We start from the raw sequence: 19,357 nt of genomic DNA on the forward strand, positions 1-19,357 counted from the left end.
AAATCGTCAAATAAAATGTGAAAATTTAATTAAATGCAATGCGATATAATTTGTAAAAATTACAATTAACGTAATGAGGAAAACTTAATGTTCTCACAAATACATTAACACACCATTCACACATCCACACCAACATACAAACACACACGAAAGTATCTATTACCAGCAAAAAGTATCTATCAAAGCGAAAAACCTATTTATTACAAAAAGAGAGAGAGAGAGAAAGAAAGAAATAAACAAGCAAAATACGAAAAAAATACATGTATTAATTTTTTATTATTAAAACAAAGCAAAAACAAAAATATATTGTATTTAATGTTAAGTTTTTTTATTGCGTAAAACAACAAAATAATTGTGAGAAATTTGTAACCAAAACAAAACAAAAAAAAAAACCAACAAAAGCAAAAACATTTTGTGAAAAAAAATCCATACCACACATACAGAGCGAAAAACAAAGGCAAAAAAAAATTACAAAAATAAAAGCATATAATTTTTCCTGCGCTAGCGGAAAATAATTGTGGAAAAAATTAAAACAAAACGGCTTTCTTTTCTGCCAGCACTGCTGCATCCCAGGGGCGCTCCAAAGGGGCCAAGGGGGTGAGGGGGGTGGGTGGGCAGGGGCGGTTCAGCTTGTTGCGGGTGCAACTTTCTTTCAGCAGCCACCGAACCACTGAAAAGCGGCAACACCGCTTGCCGCACAACCCGTTACTGCCACGGCCATGGCAACTGCACTGCGAGAAAATGGGCTCTAAGTGGCAATGCTGTTAAATTATGCACTGGAAGAAATCAGTACCACAAGCAGGCGAAATACGTTCAACAAAACCCAATTTCCATTGCATTTATATCAACATGAAATGGATGTTTTTGATGACAATTTAAAAACATCCATTAAGGATTGTTTTTCATACAGCTGATAGCTTTATATTATAAGCTTTTGTTTTAAACTTAATAAATTGATTCAGCAAATAAATGATAATTGCAGTTACAACAACCAGATTTCTTCTTGAAGTTGAAATTTATTTGGTGGCTAGTTCAATTTACATAATTCTATGTTCACTTGAAGCGTTGGTATATAAAACGTAAAAAAATTGAAAATTAGTTGTAGTATCATCCTGTTTTTTTCAGTGCACCGCTGCAGTAGTTACACAAACGGCAACGGCAACAATCGCTGCCTCGCGATCAGCAGTGGAAGACAATTGGGCAACCAGTTTGGGCTAGGCTTACAACTTGTTGTTGGGCCTGCGATGGGTACTATGAACTTGGCTGAAAAGCGGCAACGCTGCAATTGGCCAAAACAGGCTGAGATGTTACCCCAACCAGAAGTGCGCAGGAATATGAATAAATCACAAAGTCTTGGGCTTGACAATAATTTGCCATAAAAGTAATCTTTAAAGGTCAAAACATGCTAAAGAGGTTTTTTTATCTCAAGCAATTTTATAGAAGTACATGGTAAAGTATTAAGTACATATATAGCTTTTAATATATATTAAGCCTTATTTAATTAGAGATAAAGGCTTAAGCCAAACTTTCATTGTAAAGATAAATAGTAAGCCAAACTTTTAACTATCTATATACAAGATTTTAAATAATAATTAAAATAACTGATTGTAAGTATATAAATTTTTAGGGTATATGTATCTACATACAGCATTTAATATATTTTATATAAAGAAACTAACTGTGATTGTTCTTCTTGTTCTTAAGATTCCCATAGAAAGCACTGTGTATCTCATAGATATTTCGCAATTCGCCTACCTCAATGAAGGTGATTTTCCCTTAATTCGCATGCGGACTGTAATTGCGACAAGACGTGTGCCATATTTCGCCAGAACATCGAGTGTAGAAAGTCATTTAAAATGCTGTCATTCGTCTTGTTATGGCGAGAACATCTAGCATCCACCTCAAGTCATTACCAAAACGAAAAGGAAAGCGGTCCAGGGGGCAAAACCGCCAGGCATTTTGACAATTTTCTTTTTTTTTGTTTTTGGACCCATTGCGATATTCGGTCATTTCCCAGAATAGAAAGCCGAAATGAAAAGGGTGCAAGTGTACGTACGCGCGAACCGTTGACAACAATATTTGAATAAACACTCATAGATACGTACATAGATCGTATGGGAATATATATATGTATATATATATGGTATATAGTATAGGGTAGTACGTGTTGGTCGAGATGTACGCGGTGCGGTTATTGTGGGGTTTGATGGGGCGAAACTACAATCAGTTCCAATTAGATGCGAAAATAGAATTCAATTGTCACGTCATAAAAGACTTAATTGAATCAATTTCACGTCACAATTCGTTGGCGTTCTTTTTTTCGGAACATTTCGTTATATTTTTAAGTCTGTTTGGCATATTTTTATTCGCATTTCGTATTTTTATACGAATTTTGAACCTACGAGACGAATCTTTTGTTTTTCCGCCGAGCTTGAGATTCTCAAGGCAATTTAATGATGCCCGATGATGCGGCTGGCGTTGATAATTTCCTTGACTTTGTAATTTATTGGTGTTTTTAAAAATATTTTCGAGATAGTTTTCGCATCCACGATAACACGTTTCGATTATGGACCACACGCGTTTCCCAGAATTCCAAGTTGACCACATTTTCGCTGCGTGTTTTCCCATAGTTTCATTTATATCTGTTTTATTTTATTTTTAAGGTTCCTAAGTTAGAATCCAGAACATCGAGCACATCTGCACGGTATTCCCCACAAAAAATTCCGAACTTTAAGAACGGAGTCTGTCGCATATTTGCTGTATTATTTAACCCATTGTTTGCTCCTGGCTTTGTTTTAAATTTCTCCCCCTTTTCCACCCCGCGCTGTTTTCCCAGCGCGTTCCATTCTAAACTGAATAAATAGATTGGTGTGTCACTTTTGTCAACAATTTGCATGCATATTCCCCAATGCGGAATTTCTGTTATTGAAGCACACAAATGTATCTATATTTGTAGACATTAAGAGAACAAAAGTGGCAGCAAATAAAAAAAAAATAGCTCGAAACACAAAAAAGCTGGCAAATATTTGGTCAAGTCCTCTGGTTTTTGTTTTTGAACAATTCCGCTCTTGGAACTACACATCCCACATTTGTTGGCTAATTAATTTGAGTTTTTTCCTCAATTTCTATTTTTTCTTTTTTTTTGGAATTTCTGGCCATGGAAAGTCTCCAGCTTTATTGGATCTTCGGCACGTGTGGTTACCCCCTCCGAAAAACTAAAAAACGGTTCGATTCAAAAGAGATTTGCGCAGTCTAAGTTTTTTGGATTTGTCACATCAACTTCGGTCGTAGGTGGACTCGTTTTGGACGTGTTCGTTATTATTTTTTCAGCGGCACGTGGCTGAGAGAAATTTTCGATCGTTGTCAGGGGTATTAGAATATGTTCTAGCTGTCAGAAAATCATAAAAAATACAACAAAAAATACGCAAAATAGTATTCGAAATTTGTGCTATTAATTAATTTCCAAAAAAGCGTCGTTCTGGCTTTGCTCATGGTGAAAATTGAAAAATCTGTTCCAAGAACTGGCGTATGTTTGTACTTTTTTGAAAGTACATATAGGCATCGAAGATGCTCAAGTAGCCTAAGACTTCATAATTTGCTTTTTGGCATAGCTAATCTGCTTGCTTATACACATTTGACAGAACAAACACGATCATCTGGTTTATATACTTAGAAACTATATTGAAATAATGATTTTGTAAGCTAAAAACTTCATGATAGTTCACATATATCACTATTCTTCATTTTTAACATAACTTGGAAATTATTTTTTTTTTTTTTAGATTTTTTTCCCAAATTACCTAAGCTGTTTTCTGCACTTGTGTTAAAAGAGAAAAAGCCTACCATGCCCACCTGACTTGACCCAATTTAGGGCGAAAAAAGAAACCCTAAAACCCCTAATCCGAGACAATTGCACTGGCAATCTTCTCTTATTACTAAACCCCGAATTACAGCCTGCTCCCATATTATAATGCCATCAATTCCATTGTAGTCGATTGTTAGACGCTGCTGTTTTGTTTCCCCTGCCGGCCCTCAAAGTGTCATTATTCCCAACAGTGGAGTGAAGAAAAACTTGACCCGTCAGCGAGCGGGAAAAGATTTGGGAAAATCGGAAAACTCTAGGGAAAATGCGCCAGAGGGCAAAATCCTCAATTGTCATGTTTCTTGACAATTTGTCTATGGGCAATCACATCAACCGATTCATACCATTCATATGGCCAGCTACATGTACATCCGAGCATCCATCTCTCTTCTTTGACAGTTTCTATGACCTTCGAATCTTTTCAGCTCTGCTCATTCTTTTCGCCGTCGAGGGTTTCGTTTCCCTTCGCCCAGCCTCTTCTCCTTCTTTGTTGTAAACAGACCACAAATAGATCTTACAATATATTATTTCGATTGGACACGGCCGCTCCTCCTCAGATTCAGATATAGATTCTCCCTCTCTTTCCCGCCCAGTGAACGTTCCAAGCTGCGGAAAACGTTCCGATGAAGGCACCTTTGCTTGGTGTCCAAGTTCAGTGGGCACCAGCACAAGTGCCGGCGAAATTATAGCAATCTCAATACCATGTTTTGTATTTGCTGGACGTCGATAAATAATGTTTAGGAACTATAATTTGAGTTAAGTTGTGAGGCCCTCAACTTTTTTTAACCTAGCCTAGTCACGACTTTCCACGCTAATAGCGAAAAGTATCTTTTGAGCTCAAAGTATCTATGGATAGCATGATAGATATGGCTTTATATGTTCAATATCTTTTATGTTAGTTGTTGTCCCAGGTCCTTTCTGTTCTTGGTTTTATTTTTAATTATTACACATCTAGCACTATTATTTTGGACTCTGCAGTGCGTGTAACAAGTGCCTGTGTGTGTGTGTGTGAGTATCTGTGAGGTGTTTGCCTGCTTGCATTACGAATTTTGTTTTTCAACTTGTGGTTTTTGGCCCTCCGCTGTTCTTGCTGCTCTTGGCTATGTGTTTGTATCTGTATCTGTGACTCAAATGGTTTTCGGTATCGCTTTAGATTTGGTTGTTTTTCGAAAACTGATAAGCGACGTTGTTACCAACTGTGAGCCAAACCGTCGACTGTGACAAACAAATGTCGGCCGACGAAAGCGGAAATGCGAAACTGGGCAACAACAGCAAAAATATGAAAATCCAAAAACAACAACGGCAGCAAAATAAATGTCAACAGTAATTGTAGCATTTCCAAGGTTTTCACAATATGAATGATAGCTGCACGCAGACAATTACATAAACATGTATGGTGTGTGTAATTACACTGGCAGAAAATTTATACTTTTCTTTAAAGAATGGCAATTGTTTTAAAATACTGCAGAGTTACATTGAATCCATTAACACAACTACAGCCAGTCTAAAGCAATTTAAAAATACTTTCCAAATGTTACAACAAATTTAATTTTACATTTTGAACTTGCTTGACTTTTTCGCTCTGCATGATTGTGTTTTCGTATTTGTTTGTACACTTTCCATTTGTACCTGGCTTGGCAACAAAGCGACAATCACAAAAGCAGAAGAAGCACTAGCAACAAACAGCAGCAACAACAACAACAACAACAACACTAATGAACGGCGAAGGTTTCGTAAATCGAAGCAACAACAATACAGTACTTAAAACAAACAACAAAAGTAAAACACCAGCAACAACAACAAAAGCGGTGTAAAAATTGTGAGTCATCTGCAAGTCGGTGCATTTTATTCCATGATTTCTACAGGCGGGGGTAAAATAATAGTGTCGGTAAGTTAAATTTACAACATAGTGGTTTGAATTTTTTATAAGAAAGGTTAATCAAAAGGTTTAATATATGTATACTGATTTAGGTTTGCTTTTAGCTTATTTTTTACCATAAAATATGTTTCTTTTTTTAGAAAGTGTAATGTGTTATTCTTCTAAAGAACTATATTGTGTTCTTTTCACTTTAAATTAAATACATATAAATTAAAAAAATACAACATAAATTGCTATTATTTTGTCCGCTGCTGTGTGAGAGTGTGCGTGTTTCGTGTTGCCAGGGGCTCGATTCATTCAATGAGCCAACTCCAGCGACTACGTCAGCAGCAACAACAATGAGAACAATGCATAAACAGCAACAATGGCAAGAGCAACAATAACAACACTAACAATAACCATGGGCCACATGTGCAAAAATTGTTTAGCATAGAAACAAAAGATAAACAAGAAGCAAGTGTAGCACAAAAGGAGCGAAGGTAATAACAGTTGAGCTGGGAAAGCAGATAAGTGGCAAGAGGAAGAAGAAAAGTCATCAGCGAGGGACTTGAGGAAAATCGAAGCGGGAAATGGAAGGGAAAGCAAAAGGAGCGACTACGTACACAACTATACGGTGATTATCAGATTAGAGCGGCAAAAATATCCGTAAGCCCCCTGGAGACCATTTCAACGCTTGGCAAAAATAAACAAATTTTTCGAGAACAAGTATCCGGCAGATACATCTGAATTGCCACGAAGTGGCCACAATGCTGCGGCGGCGTTGGATCGTTTTTGTTTGCTGCAAGAAAGGCAATTATTATGCGAATATTCAGGCAATAAAAAATGTAAATTTTTTCCCTAGCTCGCTGCTTATCTAGCTGGAGGAGCTCCTATTTCCCCGCCCTCGACTGTCGTTAATCCCCCGAAGATGAGCAAAAAGATACAAGATACGCGGCATGCACTTAAGTACATGCCCGAGGGCCAAAAGCTCAACGCTAATTAAATAATAGCAGAACATTCGTTGTCTTGTCTAAGGTACATTGTCTACATGTGCATTTGTATCTGTGAGATACGCTTTTATCAACAAAGAGAAATGCTCAAATTGTATGCGAATTTTTAGTATTCCTTTTCGGTGAGTCGTTTGTTTTCACCATCTCGGTTTTTGTCACAGTTAATATGGGAATGAAAAAAAAGAGATTCGTGACTGAGGGCAATTTATTTAGAAACTTCCAAGGCAAAAACTTAAAACAAAAGTAATTCCTACATATAATAAAATACTTCAGCTTGATTAGATATTCTTGTCTTCATTTATTTCTTTCGCCTTCAATGCGGGAATATCTATTTTCGTAAAAAAAGAAGAAAATAAGAAGAGATTATCGTTGGTTGGCCATATTTGTCTTGTGCGGATTAAGATTTAAGCACTTACTGTGTAATTAATTATTTACACGTCCCAACAGATATCGAAACGAGACATCATCTGCATGGAAACCCGTCAGATCTGTCAGCTTCCCCGGTTCTTACGATTGTGCCTGGGTAGATTTTTATCTCGGAACAGGTTCCTTTGTGAGCAATAATTATTTTTTTCACGGATATTTTCGCTCTCAGGAAGCATTGACTCGTCTGAGGTCATTCTGGATGTAGATATATATCAGCTGTACTCGCATTAAGATCAGGTTATATCGCCGATCGATGCATTTAATGGGATAATTACAATGTTCGGTAAAGAAATCATGTGTTTTACTACACGATCCATTTAATTTCTCAAGTTTCCTTTTAATATTTGTGGAATAGCTGGTTCAAATAAATTTGCAATTAATATTATCTAAATTTAGGCACATTTATTACTCAAGAGTTTTATGTGTTACATATATAACTTAAACTAAAATGTATGATATTCATTTCCTAGTATTTGTATGAATGGCTTAATTACCAGAGTAATTAACGATATTTATTATTTCATAATGGCATTTTATCCTAAGCTCGATTTTCCATTATTAGCGACTTCTAGGAAACCGATTTGATTTTCAATTGCTGAAATTAGTGTACGAGTTTATCTATCGTGACTGATTCACAATTTGAAATCCCTTAGCAACCTTTAGTGTAATACTGTGATATTTAGATGGCATCTTCCCGGGAATTCAGATAGCATTTGCAGTGCTGCATTGATGCAGTGCAGCACATTGTGTGCACGCGGCAATCCACCAATGCCGAACCACTGAACCACGCAACCACCGAACCACTCGACCACACTCAATGACTTTATTTTAATTCGAAATTTGCCTCGAGTTGCGCTCTTTTTTTTTATTTTTTAGTTTGCCCATTGTGTCTTGGTTTCCATCGGTGATTTTCAGTTTTGCAGTTTTTTAGATGGGCATTAGTCATCCTCAAAGCCACAGTCATCGTCTCCATTCTGGTGTGCAATTTGTCTTTTGTTTTTCCTTTTTTTTCTTATTTTTTTTCGTTTTTGTTGCAATTTTCATTTCAGCTGCTTAAGTGTTAAGGTTGCCGATTCTTAGTCTTCAACCTGTTGTCGTTTATTGTACTTGACAGCAGCCATCGAAAGGGCAAGCAAACACATATTTCGCAAAGCTCATTAAGTTTGTTTTTTCCACCGGCTGTTTTCACTCCCCCAGATCCCCCCAAAACCCCCCTCCCCCCTTGGGATATTCGAACCCGAACTGTGCTAAATTTCGTAATCGAAAGTTGTTTTGATGGCTCGGCTTTTGGGTGAGCAGTGCTTAGTCAATGATATTAAGTAATACTTAGACACGACTGTGTACCGCCAAATGCACACACACATATATTCTTATTTTTTCTTTTTCTTCTATTTTGAAGCTAGTACTAGATACTTGGTGTAGTCGAGGCCTCATTTGCATGGGCCCGTCCACTTGGAATTGAAATTATATATTCTGAGCCCCCCAGCGAGTGTAAACATTCGCCCCAAGTTGTTTATGCAAGCTGCTGTTGGCATTAGTCATACTTTGGCCACTATACAGATACATATATACATATATCCCATATAGATAGATCGAAGTTCTGGTTGCAAAGGTTTACTTATTATTCTATCTTCCGATAGTAAGCGCAACGGGGAACTGTTTCAGAAATTCAAGAGGGAATCCAAAACCAGGAAGGTGATTTGAAATAGGAAGCATTGGCGAATCGCTTAAAAAACAAATACACGTACCAATGGGCATATTTAAGTAGGTAAATATTTATAGGAAAATTGGCACATGTTTGTTAGAAGGCTTAAGAAGTTTTAAAAATATTTATTCTTAACCAAATGGCAGAAAAACAGTTCAGATATTAAAAGTATCTTTAATTTGCACAGTAGATTCTTATTATTATTAAAAAATATTTATTCTTAACCAAATGGCAGAAAAAAAAGTTAAGATATTAAAAATATCTTTAATTTGCACTGTAGATTCTTTTTATTATTAAATATTATTTATTCTTAACCAATTGGCAGAAAAACAGTTAAAATATAAACATATCTTTAATTTGCACTGTAGATTCTTTTTATTATTAAATAATATTTATTCTCTATGAAAAATGTTAGAAAAATAGCTTACATATCAAACATATCTTTAATTTGCACTGAAGATTCTTAATATTATTATTGAATAGATTCTGCAGAAAATGCTGAGCCAAATGTTTCTAATTATTACATAACTCGGCTTACATGAAAGTCGCCTACCTATTAAAAGAAAATGTCATAATCAGCTAGTAATTTAATCTAGATGCACGACCTATCCCATCCATTAGCTCGAATTCCCACATCTGCGGCACACAAAATCTACTTAAAGTCGTTACTTTTCGCAATCGCAGCAATCTTAAGTACAATTATATATAAATTATTTCAGCGAGTAATGAGAACTTTTTAAATAAGGCGATGATGTCAGCTGAACTTCAGAGTGAATCTTTTCCTTGTTCATAATTATTTGAAAGCAAATGACTTTCATATAATTGCCATATATGTATGTGCACATAATGCACTGAATATAGGTGCAGTTGGCCCGATCCTATCAGTAGTAGACACAATTTTGAGTTGTCATGGCCATCGAGAAATCGACAATGATGCGGCTATATCAATTAACAGCTCCCCTACTTATCACCCGCCCAGTTTTAAATTGCCAATGGTCGGGAAATGCGGGGTGGGAAATGCTTCGGTGGAGTCACATGGCGAACTGCACTAGAGAAAGCATTCTCTGCCAGGTGAGTGTGATCGGTGCAAATATTTACCCAGGCAACTGCAATCGTCTGGTTTTGGTTGTGGGTTTGGGTCAGGTGGAGTGCACTTGGCACGTGTTATCAGTGAATCACAGGTCTGGATGTGGATACACTTGGCATGCAAAGCGCATGGCGAACCCCACCTTTATACCGCCCTTACAAAGCAAATAAAACAAATCGCCAGACAGATATAAGCGGCTACAATTGCGGGTAATTCAATAATAATGCAGCGGGGGTAATCTATGTAGCAATTATAGAACTCGAATGTATAATTCACATTTAATTATTAAATAATAATAGTCTCTTGCACCTACATATCTTAAATTGATAATATTCTATATATATAGAAGAGCACATAAAATACATTTAATATATTATATTATATTATTTTCTCTATTTTAAATTTTAAATGAAGAAACCCTTAAAGACCGCTTACAAATTGATGTATTTATACTTATAAAATATGGTTTACATATGCCATGTATTTGTTTGCATGATGATCAATAAAGAAGTTTCTAATATTGCCAATAAAGGTAATACGATTCTAATGTTTTGGCCATAGCTGTGCAGACTTTAAAATAGAACGCACTTAAATTGAGTGCGAATTGTTGGAGGCACTTCTACTGCCGGCAAACCTATTTTCGATTGACGTTACCGAAACTAGACCCCTCTAAAAAACAAACTTACCAACGCGGTCTGGCCGTTCTTATCAGCCGGAGGAGAGACGTTCTTATCAAGCTGGCTAGCTACTTCAAAACACTAACCGATTATAATTCTTATCAGCATTCGATTTCTCATGGCCGGACTTATTTTCCAGACGTTCCGTCTTCTGCGAATTTGTTTACGCCGAATATGCGAAAAGAATTTGGTCAACAAAACTCTCAATTGTCTCATTGATAGCCGAAAGAATTCTCCTCAAATGAAAATAGAAATTCACTCGAATTCGAGTCATTCGCAGAGATTCACAAACAAGTAACCCGATATCACATACCACACTCACTTCAATCGGTCCGATCGAATGCAATGAATAATCGAAACATTATCGAACGGAAACGATGTTGTGATCACTGATCAATGATCATTCAGTGGGAAGCCGCTCAAGTGCGTTAATTTCATGTACACTATGTACTAAACTAAACAAACTGAAAGTCAATTGGAAATTTTATCAAAACCTAAAAGCAGAGCTAATAAACTAAAGCCCAGCTAAACTAACAAATAAATGTAAGGGCGGATAAGATCAAAAGTAGAAAAGATAACATACACGTACTTTAAGATAAGGCGAGCAAAGAGTTTGGGCAAAGGAAAAACAAACATGGATAAGCCGTGGTAACAGAACGAAGAAAGGCAACAATGAAAGTAATTTAAAACCAAAGACAAACAACATTTGTTGGTTAGTGCAGTTAATGGAAACGATTTGATAGAATAATACCTTTTATTTTCGTTACTAGTTAGAAATCGCGCGATATTCACGAAGGCCAGACAGTTTTATAGTTTTAGATTCCAAAGATAGACTTCTAGTGTGGGAATTACCAAGTGAATACACTCCCTAGTGATAAGATCGCATTGTCCCATTTGAGGAACATGTTTGGTCATACGTATAGTGACAGTCCAAGTTGCTTAGGATAAGATAATTATGGTATTATGTTTTTTTTTTTAAATTTTTTTTTTTTTTGGTCTGACATCAGTACGTCATAGCTCCCAGTTCGCAAATCTCGGGATGTAGCTTTATGTTCAGGGATTTCCAAGCGATCTGGCTATTTAAGCAGATCTCACTGGTGGTGGTGGTGACCCAGAGCAGGTCCATAACTCTCGGCTCATTGGCAGCTAGCTCTTAACCCCGAAACGCCTCGGATGTCAGCTTCTTAACCTTACGAGCCGTCGCCGATTCTTCTGGCCATAACTCTCTTACATAACTAATTTGCGAGCCACGTTGTCACCGGCCGCCATATAAAAATGTCTTGTGTAGTTAGTCGCGGTTCGTTTTTTTAAGTTGTTGTCGGGTTTTCAAGAGTACATGAGCACTAGTCGGTCTTTTATTTTTCTGTTTTTTTCTTTCTTCTTTTTGCCGATTTGTTTTTTATGATTGCTCTGCGACTGCGAAGGCGGCGACAACTGATGACGATTGTTGCTGTTGCTGCTGCTGTTTGCATTACATGAAAATGACCTACAAATAAATTAAGCTCTCAAATTGTTAATGCAAATATTGCATACCCTGCAATCTTTTTTACTATTATGTATACAATTAAATAGAATTTTATTAAGTCAAGCAATTAAACCATATTTTTATATAGAATTTTTATTTATACTTCATCATTTCATCATTGAGTTGTCTTAACTGAATTTGAAGTGTTAAGAATAGTTTTTATAAGTAATTAAAATTTTTGAAGAGTATTCAACTTGTTGGCACTGCAATAATTCAAAATACCCTTACGATTTTAAATGCCTTTGTTTATTCCAAGCTCAGTCAGTTATTTAATTACGTTTACTTGTTGCAACGCAACAAAAGGGCGGTGGAGTGAGTAACGGCAGCGCAATCCTGATGCAGCTCCTCCGGCGAAACATGAGGCTGCAAAGGCAGCGGAGCAAGCAATTTGCATTATTAATTTAATTGAAAAACTTGTTAAATTAAATATTTAAATGTCGCTGTCCTCGTCTCGGCGGCAGTTTCAGTTTCAGTTTCAGTTGCACTCGCAGTCGACGTCAAACAATATGGCAAATGATAATATTAATATGAATAAATGCAAATTGAGTTACATGCTCGTGCAGCAGACCGCTGATTGTGGCAACAGATACATAGATAGATAGATACAAAGATAGTTGCGGGAATTGTGCGGCTTGCCATCGCACTGGGGACATTTATAGAACATTGCTGCAATTAATATGCTCGGACATCGACTGTGGGCAGTGGAGCCACTTATGGGGCATAGTGAGAATCACATTTCGCCATGGGATTCCAAATCAAGGGAAACAGGTTCAGGATTATGTGTCCATAGATATTTTGTATGTTTTCACAAGCGAAATTTAGGATGCGAAGTTGCTAATTAACAGCGAATCAATTGTGTTTTGTAGATTTATGTTCCTAGTTTTACTTCAAAAACTGCTATTCTTTGTTTATTTCTGCTATAAAACGTTCTTTGGGCGCCCTAAAAAAACTGTTGTTCAATCAAGTTAACAACTCCATCATAACGCGAACAATCAATCTCGCCCGCTGCTCCGACTGCCACACCTGTCCCACAGCGACGTTCCAGATACAGATACATTTACAGATACATTTACAGATACAGATACAGCTACATTGGCTTGGAATTAGCAATTTACGAGCAGCCTCGCCCGATCCAATGGACCCCCAATGCGAATCGATCCCGGCACACGGTCTACTGATCAATGCCGTCTCTATTTTTGCACTTTTTTTTTATTGCAGTTTTCAATTTTCATTCGCGAGGTGTTGTCGCTGCCATTTAGATTTCAGCAATTTACGATCGAGACGGCTAGACGTTAGGATAGTTAGCTAGATAGATAGATCCAGTACGTAACGAATCGCTACTGGCGAACCAGACAGACGAGACGTGTGAATTTCAATAGTTCCACTTGCATTGGGGCGATAAGTCGCTATACCATGTTCTCGCTCAAAACTATTTTTTTTTCAGATAGGGAGACCAGATGCCGTTGGGACGGGTTAGCCAGGGATCGTTGGGTTGTCTGGGGTCTCGAATGGAGGAGGGTCGGCATGCGTCCCAGGTAGAGGTTGTACATATATTTGGATCGCTGCTCGTGTCGTGTCGAGTAAATATTTGCAATTGAGTCTACGATTTTTTACTATTTGTTTACAGACGTAATCAATAAAAATTCTAAATAGCCCCGCACACTGAAACAAACTGAGTGTACTTGAAATGGCAACACAATTATAGAATGCAACAACAAATTTAAATATTTATGAGTTGTCGTCGTGCCATGCTTAACGTCATTCTTTCTTATGACTTCTGTTTTTATTATTATTTTTATTTTTGTTTTCGCATTTGTTTTCGTTTCGCCTGTTCGAGTTTTGTTATTATTCCAATTTTCGAGCCAGACGCAATTTATAGTTTTTTATGCGTAGCATTTTTTGGTTGTTTCATTTTTAATCTTTTTGGGTAAGCCTACCTTTTGGATAACATACAAAAATACATATTTTTATCAGTATTAAAAGCGAATTGAGAAAGTGTTATATTATCGTTCATGTTCAAAAATTTGTTTTGAATATTTTTTTATCGCGAGCTTAATCCGCTTATAATAAATATTGCGTATTATTTGTTCTGCATTTTTGTGGACATTTGATGTTAAAAACAATATAATATAATAAAATGCTGATAAAAACACATTTGTAAACTTCACATTCAAATATCTAATAAGCATTCCAAGCCTTTGGGCTAATCTGCCAAATGGCTCCGAGGACTTGAAACACTTGAAAGTTTTAAAAGCAATATCTTTAAGTATTCCGAGCGAAAGAAAGTTTTCAATTCACATTCGAGATCCCTGGACAACCTTAACCCCCCACCGTAATTGAATTTTTGAATATTCTCAAATCCAATTGGGAAACGGGACAGGAAAAGTGTTTTTCTGCCGTTGCGTTTTTCGGGGCCAAAGGGTAAAAAAAATTTATCAGCTCAACTGAAGACCCCAAGCGAAACTCAACTTTGATGACTTTTTGTTGTTTATAGTTTTTTGTTTGTAACTTTGTTTTTTTTTTTTCCGCCAGCCAAACAGTTTTTGGTTGTTTTTTTTTGGGTCTTGCCTTAGAATATTTTTTTTTTATTGCGCGTTGGCGGGGACAGATAGCGAAAGAGACGGGTATAGGGGGCGGTGGGAAAGAGAGGGTGACTGGGGGAGGGGGGTCGCAGACAAAGACGACAACATTTTCGGCACACCTTTTCCCATTACTTATGGATAAGTGTGTGTCTGTTTATGTGTGCACAACTCATAAGCATCGATGTGGCCCAGGTGTGTGTTTGTTGTGTGTGCGAGGAGTGTTTGCTTATCTCGGCTGTGTGTCGTCCCCATAGGTGGCATATATAATATATACACACATACGGGTTTCTCGCGGCGGTGTGGGGCGGGGGGGCGTGCCAATGGGCGGCTGTGGGCGGAGGCCGTATTCTTTATTTGCATAGCAATTTTCGTAGCTGCTCTTCCACTGCGGCGACTTCTTTTTCTTGTTACTTTTTATGTGTGTTTATTTTTCAGTTTTATGCCGATACGCGAAAACGAGAGCGCCGAAAAGTAAAAATATAATCATAAAAAGTAGGCAACGAGGCTCGTGGATGAGGTTGCACCGAAAGAAATCACAAGTAACTACGATTTAGTAGCTTACTAGTCAACACTGATTCCAGTGTTAGTATCCTTAAGATACTTGAACTAACTGTTGTTTACAATTCTAAGGATCTACTACTTAAGAACATAAAAGTAACACAAATATTAGTAATGCATTGTTATCTGTAACTAATTGCATTAGTATTTTCTTTAATTTAATTTATCCAATTTTAGCATTACTAATTTCACAATCTAACAATACAGAACAATTAGTGTTGAGAAATTTTTTTTGTTGTGCAAATTACTTCGGGGTGTGTGCCGTGTTTCAGTTCGTATAATAAGTCTAGTACTATATGCTCAAACTTGACCTAGGCGGCATTATCAGCATCGCACGTGTCGTGTTCGCCGAAGGTGTGGAGGGGGCTGAGGTGGGGCTCACACCTTTTCCCATGCAACATACATACATGCATATGTACATATATAGATTCGAACATTTATAGCACCCCCATCCCTGACCAAAACGAGAATGCGCCGCCACCTTTGGCCATTCGTAATATTTATAGAAATAATCAAAAATTCAACACGAAATCAATAATAAACGTAGAATTTCATGCCTTTCCTTTATTGCTTCCTCTCCAACTCTATCTCCCTATAAAAATCCCCCCCACCACCCCCTCGCTAACCGATTCGGTTTCGCACTCTCTCTCCCGACGATTGCCGTCCCTTGTCAGCTATTATTTATTGCGTTGAAAAGTTTCATTATCAATGTTTTTTTCTTCTTTTTTTACAATTTACATAAGGCATAAGGTCTGGGACTTGCAACTTTGTTGCGGCTTCCAGTTTGTCTATATATATATATAGATATAGGTATGTATATACCCTGTAACGTGCGTATATACAGCGCAGCGAGTTGTAAAGTTGTGCCCCACCAAACGGCAGGGAGCAGCAGCAACAACTGCCAGTGGATGTGGCATCAGTAACACGAGGCACACCATCAACAAATACAGCAACAATGACACAAAATGGCAGTGTAAAACTTTTTTTTTTTAGTGATAGCCATAGATATTACCAATGGGCGCACTGTGGCTGCCAAAGCGAGTAATAACTATCCGAGGAAAGGTTATATTGCTTCGGGTGCAAAAGGAGTTATCAAGTGGTCTTAAAAGCACTTTCAAAAATTAACTGTTTTAGTTTATGATAAACGAGAGTTGTTATGGAAGAAACATAAAAATTAAGCTTCAAGGAGATTATTATTGGGGAAAACAGTTAGTGTTATTAAACACAAATTAGCCAGATTACATATGGCAAAAGGAATTAGCCAAAGATTTGCAATAATGAGTAGTACCAGAGTCTAAGAAATACGAAACTAGTTATGATGAGCGTTTTTGAACTCATAAATATTGTATATTAAGAGATTAAAGTTATTGGTATTGCTAACTTAGTTAAGTATTAGATATTAGTTAGCATAGAAATCTGAAAGAAAGAGTTAAGTTTCAATTTCGGTATGGTATGTTGTAAAGCGCTGATGTAATTTGTAAAATAACTTAAAATTGCAGAATTTTACAACACTGTTTTTCAAACACCGCAGCACTTGACAGACTTTCTGAGCCCACTGTGTCTAAAAACAAAGTTAGCAGAGCACAGCGAGACCACAAAACTGAAAATGGGGGGATCTCGTGGGTTTGGGGGCTTGGATGGGAAGTAAGGCAAACAAAACAAATGCCATGAAACATTTTAAAATTCAAATCAACGCGATTTCTGCTGTTTCCTTATTTTATTTTGCACAGTTTTTCGGGGTCTGGCGTAGTTTTCGTTTTTATTTTAGCCAACCAACCAACCAGCCAGCCAGCCTGCCTCTGCCTTCTTTATTGTTATTATTTTTTTCGTTTCTTTAATTTCTGGTCACGTATTTGTTTCGTTTCGTTTCGTTTCATTTTTGGAAACAATATTGTGTGCCATGACAATAATAAGAGTCGTGGTCGAAACGGGACGGGATGGGACGGACTTTTTGCGTTGGTTTTGGTTTTTGGCTTTGGTTTTGGTCTGGTTTTTGGGCTTGGGTTTGAGTTTGGTACCCGGCATGGATGTGTTTTGAGCCGAGCTCGGGGCCTGAATGTGCGGTCGGAGCTGAGTTTCTGTAATTTGAGCCAATTACTGGGTGTGGGGATGCCTGGCGGTATGGGGCTTTTGGTTTGCGAACGCTTTAACCCATATCTACATATATATACATATGTATCTATATATGTTATATGAGGAATAATGCGCGGGGCAGTGCAAGGTGGGGCAGTGTTTAGATGGAGATGGACGGAGGTACGGATCTGGATGTGGACAAAAACCAAAATTGAAATTTATTTTTGGCCAACGGAGAGGGGCACACCACTCAGTCACATGCAGCGGCACACTTGTTTTGTTTGCTACACTTTTGGCATTAGGGGTTCGCATACGCTTTCCATTTAATGGGAGGCATTATATTGAAATAACAAAACAGATCGTTAAAATTGATAAATATATTTATAAATATTTTTTTATTAGACATTTTCACGGCATGATGATTGAGACTTAAATATGAAATATGAGCGAAGTTACCAAAGAATATTTTTATAGAAATTTTTTATAATTTAAAACTTGAGACTGTGACAAATCAATATAAAACTAACAAATTAAGTTACAATATAATGATGTACGGATTCTTCATTTAATAAAAAAGGAAAAAAATATTTTATACATATTAATTTCAAGTTTAAATCACCGAGTATTATGTGTTAATCTTAATATAAACCTTCTTTATATTAATATCTATCAAATGATTTGTTTAATATTTTAAAAGTAATATATAAATTATGTTATCTGCAGATTCTAGAATCTTTAAGGGCATTTGCAACTTCGGTGCACATTGTCTTTAGAATCCTCATCTGATTTTGTGTTTTTATTTTGCAGCCTGTGCCCGGTCGCATAAATCGTGGTCCTTCTATTGTGGCCTGCATTCACGCCCCCTTGACATCCCCATCCCCATCCCCATACCCATTGCCCCATATATGTATGTATAGCATAATATATAGGCTCAATCACCACTCCTCCATCCTAACCGCCTGCTTTTGTGTTTTTGCAAAATGGGAATACGTGATCTTCGCATAATAATTACTCCTTGGCTTGGCTCTTGAGTCTTTTTTATTTGGGCATATAATTCTTAATGGCTATGGCACATTTCTCTCCCATTTCGTGCATTTAATGATTTTTTATTATTTTTGCTTCTTTTTTAACATTTTGGGTAATTTGATTTGACTGTTCTTCACATTCGTTATTGTTCACTTTTGTTGTTTTCCAGTGCTGTTTTGCTGGCTTTTTTGTTAGCCCCTGTGACTTTAATAGGTTTTTAATTATTTTTCATATTTTTTTGAGAGATTTTTTTGTGTGTTGTTATTAATAACGAAACCAGACAGCTGCGGGAAATGAAAACGCAGAAGAGTTGAGTGGAACCTTTGTTCGCTTGGCAACACCGAAAATCCGTGCAAAAATGAATTTTTTGTCTCGAAAATGAAGTCAAGGGTATAAATGTATATAAACAAACAAAATATTGTGGTGCATACGTGTGTAAAAAAATCTGTGCTGAAATGTATCCTAAAAATACAAAAATATCAAATTATTTTCTTATTGTTTTGTGCGCATAATTTAATTTTAATTTAAGTGGTTATCCAATACAACAAATGTATAATAAATTGTTTATTATTTGCGCGGCTTAATTATTTTTAGATCAATATTTTGCGTGAGTTCAAACATAAAAGCTTTCTACATCGAATTTAACCGAATTAAATTGATACAGATTGCCACACTTGCTTACTAAAATTGTTCGATTTTTATTGACATTTATTCAGCAAATGACTTTTTGATTGCTTGTCACTATAAAATGAACTACATCCATTTTTTGATTGGTGAATGTCGGCAACACCCAAATGGGAATATTAAAAGAAATGTAACAAATTACATTTTTATGGTTCGTAAATTATTTCGCTTGAAGCATGGAATTTATCATTACATTAGTTTTGAAGTCACGATAGCGAAATAAAATTTAAATTTAATTAGCCTGAAATTGTTTGATACTTTCAAAGTTTCTATCTTTACATTTT

This window comes from Drosophila mauritiana, chromosome 3L (assembly GCF_004382145.1).
Source record: "Drosophila mauritiana strain mau12 chromosome 3L, ASM438214v1, whole genome shotgun sequence".
NCBI lineage: Eukaryota > Metazoa > Arthropoda > Insecta > Diptera > Drosophilidae > Drosophila > Drosophila mauritiana.